This window comes from Orycteropus afer, unplaced genomic scaffold (assembly GCF_000298275.1).
Source record: "Orycteropus afer afer isolate SDZICR_OR568_19922 unplaced genomic scaffold, OryAfe1.0 scaffold00468, whole genome shotgun sequence".
NCBI classification, from domain to species: domain Eukaryota; kingdom Metazoa; phylum Chordata; class Mammalia; order Tubulidentata; family Orycteropodidae; genus Orycteropus; species Orycteropus afer.
This window is the reverse complement of record NW_006922055.1, coordinates 1,590,849-1,597,955: the sequence shown is the minus strand read 5'-3', so window position 1 is coordinate 1,597,955 and position 7,107 is coordinate 1,590,849.

Genomic DNA, 7,107 nt, shown 5'->3' with positions numbered 1-7,107 from the left:
TTGAACCACCAGCCTTCTGGTTAGTAGTCAAGTGCCTTAGACACTATGCTACCAGAGCTCCTCCATGGAATTTTAGTGCTTTAAAATTTTAATCCTCAAACATAAGGATAAACAAAAATGATGATTAACCCTAAAGGCACTATTATATAACTTTTGGCTCCATTTTGCAAAAATTCTATTAACATAGCCATCTCCCCACTATCATTTTCTAAGATTTGCTATCTCGGAATTATATTAGTATGTCTTTGGAACATACTAATATAATTAGTCCTTTTGACTAACATAATCCTTTTGGCTTTTTATATAGGTTTTTATACAGTTCTTATATCAGAAAGAGTCCTTTATGAGCATTTAACAACCAGTAACTGATTTTGAAAATCCTTCCAGATAACTTGGCCTTTTCTATCTTACTATCACAAGATGCTATTATTAGGGGAATTTTTAAATGCAGATGTTCAATAAATAGTGGTTGAACAAAAGCAAGACAGCATTGATTGCCAGGGATAATTCAGCTGATCTAGTGTCTGAACCAATGCCATCTTCCTTCCTTGCTGTCTCATGAGCATCCTTGTGGAGTGAGTATCATAGTTAGCCAAAGAAGACTGTCTTCTCTAAGAAGAGAGGCCTTCTTTAATCAAGGGTCTGCGAATGGCTAGGATTTCTTCTTGGAACCCTCTCTGAGGAGAGTGTCATTTACTATCATAATGTGAGAACAATTTTATAATCTTCCTATCTATAAAATTGCTTAGGAGTCCAACTTTTCTATCATGTTGTCTTCATCCCTCTGAAAAAAAATGTAAAATGATAATTGGGTGTGTGGAATAAAAAATTATCCTTAGAGATAATGTGACCAAATACATTTTAAAAGTTATATAACAATTTACAAATAATCTTGGTTTGATTTGAGGGAGCTCAATTGAGTTACATGTGGTGACATGTAGACGTGAATTTTGAGGCTGAGCCTCTGGTGTTTAAAACCCAGCGAGATGCACCTGGTGCACAGGTAACAGCCCAGCTTATAGACTGAGACAGACTAGGAAGAAGGAAGAGGCCATCCACTGCTCAAAGAATTGGCCAGGGAAAACCTTATGAATAGCAAAGAAACACTGTTTGGTACATTACCTCGCACCTTTAGGAATAGCCCGTTTAGGCTAAAAGGCTTTCAAAATAGGACTGGGAAAGAGCTACAACAATTGAGTTAGGGGTTTCCTTACCACCTTCTGAGTGAAAGAATAATGTCAGGGTGTAGTCTTTAAAAACCTATTCCTCTTTCCTCCCGCAGGGAAATAGTTAATGATCAGCAGCTGGGATCATTGCTGCACAAGGAGAACTGAATTTCTCCATATGATTTTAGTTACTGGATGCTGGATGCTTGTAAAGTGCTCTTTCTGAATGAAAAGGTAATTACAGTATTTAATAGCAACTCCAGGAAGTGTGTATTCTACAACTTTGTTTTCTTCTCTTTGGCTAATATAAAAGCATGAGCAAAGCTTTCCAGCTCTTCCAATGATCCCTACTCTTTTGGGCAAAATCCCCAAAGTGCCAGTACCCTGAGAAGCCATTTATTTGATGAGGCTGTAGAAAAAGAGAGAGGGCTTGAGAGAATAGACTAGGAAGAGAAGCAAACAAAAGAAGAGGGATGGAAGGAGAGAAGGGGGGAGTGAAAGAAGGAAGAAAGGGAGGAAAAAGAAAGAGAGGAAGGGAGGGAGGGAGGGAAAAAGGGAGGGAGGGGAGGAAATGAAATCTTTCATTCAAAGAACCAGCTTCCTTGAGCTGTGGTTTTAACTCTAGAATCAAGTAAGGAACAGATGTGTCTGAAGGTTTGTATTATAAGAGAAAGAAGTACAGCCTTTGAATTTGAACTAGATAAGGCACTCACCAGAATTCAGAACAACAGGATAATACTGTTGGTGCCCTGGGAACTGGAGTCAGTTCCCTTTATGGAACTTAAGTTTTCTTCCTATATTAAATGCCTCAGTAATATCTTAACCTTAACAAATAAGAATATATAGAAAATGGAATCCCAATAAGCTGTAATTTGATGTCTTCACAATAGGTGATTTGAGGACCATGACCTTCAGGCCTCCAGAGAGCCTCTTAAGTAGCACCCCATTTCCCAACCATTGGCAAGCTCTCTGGCTCTAAGAGTCCCTCTTTGATTTCTGCATTTCTTGATTTTATATTAGGCATCTACTCTTGGATTTATTTATGTGTAGTTGTCTATTTCTTTAAACTGCTCTGGGCAACAAGCAAGTTGTTTTGTATCATCATTGTGCCCACTGCACTGGGCACAGGAGTAGGCAGGAAATGGCTTTCTAACAGTACAGTCCATTGCTTTGAGACAGTCTTTATAAATGTTATCTGTATTGCTTTTCTCAATAGGACAACTTTTCTACCCAGATAAAAACAGGGATCTGACAGTAGATTTTAGGTGAAGAAGTCTTTCCTCTCTTGGGTCATTGTCATCCCCATTCCTGTGGACCACTAACACTCACCCCTATGAAAGTTAAAGAGTTTGAGGGGCTCATTTTAGATTCTGCTCCTATGTGAGACACTATGCTAAATGCTTTATTATTTACTTTCTAAAGTTTAATTTAATTTAATTGCTAACACTACCACGTATTTCCAAAATGATTTAATATACCATATATTTCAGTATATAGATACTTTAAAGGTTGGGCAATCCTACTTCCATAGTGATACTGCCTCGGAAACCCAAGGAGGGGTAGCTATGAGTCCGGTCTGACTTGACGGCACATAACAACAACAACAACAACAGATACTTTAAAAATCCCCTTAACTTCACCATCCTTTTCATTGTTCCCTTTTGCCATGAAATGCTCATTATTTACTCTATGTTTTCATCTGTGTCTTTTCCCATACATCCCTGAAATCCAAATGCACTTATTCCAGTATTTCTCACCTCTATTTTTCCAAACAGCTAATTAAAAAAAAAATTAATATTAATGAGACAAAAACAGTTATGATCATTTAAACTGAGTTTCCTTTTTATAAAATGCAGACTATGGATCTATTGGGGAATCCATTGTAAGCATTTAAATTTTGAATTTATAATCAGAAGAATTAGTAAAATTTTACAGTCTTTTGTACCTTGCCTACTTACCATTGACTTAATAGCTTTTATTATGCCCCTTGGATTTTTCAGTAAAATGATAAATATAAATAAGAGAAATTTAGACTAAATGTCTAAATTGATTAAAAATAAGCTATTTTGTAATGAAAGAAAGAGATTTGCTCACTCACCAGGCACACCAAAAAGATAAATGGAATTTCTGAATTTCTCTTTCTCTGAAAGTCTCAGTAGAACAGAATTGTGAGGGAGTACAATAGCTGATAACAAACAACAACACATGCACTGCCGTCCAGTCAGATCTGACTCATAAGTGACCCTTCCTTGGGTTTCCAAGGCAGTATCACTACAGAAGTAGATTGCCCAACCTTCTTTCCGAGGAGTGGCTAGTGGGTTTGAACCACCAGCCTTCTCATTAGCAGTCAAATGCCTTAGAAACTACACCACCAGAGCTCCTGTTCAACTAGCAACAAAATTTCTTGGAGAAAAACAAATTGAATTTTAAATGTATGAAACTGATCATGAGGAGAAAATGTAGGGTCAAAGTTATTTTTTTATTATGAATATACCTTCTTTTTATAGTAGTAATATAATCATATTTTAAAAATATATAAAGAAGATAAGAGAAAAAGGAACACCTTGAGTAATATAACCATCATTAATAAAATCACCACTACTATTTCAATGCAGGGTTTTTTTTTTTTTTCAGTTTCATATTTCTATGGAATTCCTGGATGGTGAAATGATTAAGTGCTAGATTATTAGCTGAAAGGCTGGTGATTTGAACCCACCCAGAGGTGCCTTGCAAGACAAGCCTGGTGATCTGCTTTTAAAAGACCAGTGTCTTAAAAACCTTAAGGAGTAATTCTACTCTATACACATGGAGTTGCTGTGAGTTAGAATCAACTTGATGGCAACTAACAAAAATGACAACAATGGCTGCATAGTCATATTTATGATATAAACCTATCATTTGCCATTGAGTTAACTTCTACTCATGGCACCCCATGTGTGTTCAGGGTAGAATTACACTCCATAGGGCTTTTAGTGGCTGATTTTTCAGAAGCAAATTGCCAGACCATTCTTCTGTGGTCCCTCTGGGTGGACTCAAACCTTCAACCTTTCAGTTAGCATCTGAATGTGTTAACTCTTTGCACCACCCACGGACACCATTTTTAATATGTTGTTGTTGTTGTTATGTGCCGTCCAGTCAGACCCAATTCATAGTGACCCTTCCTTGGGTTTCTGAGCACTATCACTACGGAATTAGATAGCCCAACCTTCCTTCTGAGGAGTGGTAGTGGGTTTGAACTGCCAGCCTTCTGGTTAGCAGTCAAGTGCTTTAGGCACTATGCTACCACAACTCCTTGTTAGGTGTCTAGTGGTGGAATTTTCTGAAGTGCGTTTGTACTGCCTACACATTGGTGGTGCTGACATCCACTAAAGCCCTGGCCATTTGCATCCTCACAATGAAGTCTCACTACTCTGGAATCAGCCCTTTGCTGATTTTTTCATCCCTTCTACATATTCCGCACTAGACATTTCCTGTTATTTTCTCTAGACTTGAAGGAACCATTAGTGCTCACTTAGGAATATCTGCTTTGACACATCTACCAATACTGAGCTGGATATGTCTTTGACCCACAAAGAGTTTCTGGGAGATGTTCATGGCCTCTCCTAGGCTTTACTCTTACTCTACCTTTTCTACTGTTCTATATTTTCTCTTCCCTATGCCAGAGGGCTCTTCATTCCTTTCCTGAATATATAGACCTTATTTACATCACATTCTTAGTTCATTCTACCTGTTGATTTTTTAAACATTTCCAGGTAACTTCTTGGTATGTTAAGATAAACTTAAGGTATTCAGAAACAAACAAACAAACAAATATATATATATATATATATATATATATATGTGTGTGTGTGTGTGTGTGTGTGTGTGTGTGTAAAATTTAGCTGAAGATAACTCAAAAATACTTGCAACAGTATATCAACAGGGAACTGCCAGAAAGTCCAGGTGAGTTCAGAAGAGGATATGTAATGAGGAATATCATTGCTGATGTCAGATGGATCTTTGCTGAAATACAGTATATCAGAAAGATGTTTATCTATGTTTTATTTACTATGTAAAGGCATTTGCCTGTGTGTACCATAACAAATTATGGATAACATTGCAAAGAATGGACATTCCAGAATGCTTAATTGTGCTCATGTGGAGCCTGTACATAGACCAGTTATTCAAACAGAACAAGGGGTACTGTATGGTTGAAATTCAGGAAAAATGTGTGTCCGTGTTGTATCATTTCCCCATACCTATTCAATATGTATACTGAAGTAATCTGAGAAGTTGGGCTATACGAAGAAGGACACATCAGTATTGGAGGAAGAATAATTAACAACTTGTGATATGCACATAATACAGTCTTTCTCGTTAAAAGAGAAGAAGACTTGAAGCACTTATGGATGCAGATCAATGACTACAGCCTTCAGTACAGATCACACCTCATCATAAACCAAAATTCTCAAAACTAAACCAATAAGCAACATCATGATAAACAGTGAAAAGACTGAAGTAGTCAAGGATTTCATTATACTTGGATCCACAATTAACACCCACGAAAGCAGCAGTCAATAAATTGAGCTACTTATTGCATATGGCAAATCTGCCACAGAATATCTCTTTAAAGTACTAAAAAGGAAAAAAGTCACTTTGAAAACTAAGGTGTGCCTGACTCAAGCCATGGTATTTCAACTGCTGCATATGCATGTCAAAGCTGGACAATGAATAAGGAAGACTGGAGAAGAATTGATGCCTTTGAATTATGTTTTTTTTTTTTTTTTTTTTAAATATTACATATATTGCCAGAAGAATGAACAAATCTGTTTTGGAAGAACTACAGCCAGAATGTTCCTTAGAAGTGAGGATGGCACAATTTCATCTCCTGTACTTTGGACATGTTATCAGGAGGTATCAGTTCCTACAGAAAGACAATATTCGTAGCAAAGTGGATGACAGTGAAAAAATGAAGACCCTCAACGAGATGGATTGACACAGCAGCTACAAGAATGGGCTCAAGCATAACAATGATTGTGAAGGATAGTGAAGGACCAGGTAGTATTTCATTCTGTTGTACCTACAGAGTGTACAGAGTGGCTATGAATTGGAAGTGACTTGATAACATCTAACAACAGCAACATATGCATACACACACACACACACACACATATATAATGCATATATATATATATATATATATATTTGTTGTTATGTGCCGTCGAGTTGGACCTGACCCATAGTGATCTCTCCTCTCTCCTTGGGTTTCTGAGGCAGTATCACTATGGAAGTAGATTGCCCATCTTCTTTCCAAGGAGTGGCTGGTGGATCAATCACTCATGCCAAAGATGAAGAAATTTAAGATTTTTACCAAATTCTTCAGTCTGAAGTTGATCAAACATGCAATCAAGGTGCATTGGTAATTACTGGTGATTGGAATGTGAGAGTTGGAAACAAAGAAGAAGGATCAGTTACTGGAAAATATGACTTTGGTAATAGAAATTATGTGGCATATTGCATGATAGAATTTTGCAAGATCAATGACTTATTAATTGGAAATACCTTTTTAAGTAACATAAACTATGATTATATATGTGAATGTCACCAGCAAGTGGGATGCAGAGGAATCAATTTGACTACATCTATGTAAAGAGATAATGGGGAAGCTCAGAACAAGACGAGGGCCGAGAATGGAACAGATTATCAATTGCTCATAAGCAAGTTCAAGTTACAGCTGAGAAAATTAAAACAATTTACAAGAGCCAAAGTACTACTTTGAATATACCCATCTGAATTTAGAGACCATTTCAAGTATAGATTTAGTACATTGAACAGTAAGACTGAACATCAGATGTTTTGTGGGATGACATTAAAGACATCATACATGAGGAAAGCAAAAAGCATTAAAAAGATAGGAAAGAAAAAAAAAAAGAGTAAAATGAATGTTGGAAGAGACTCTGAA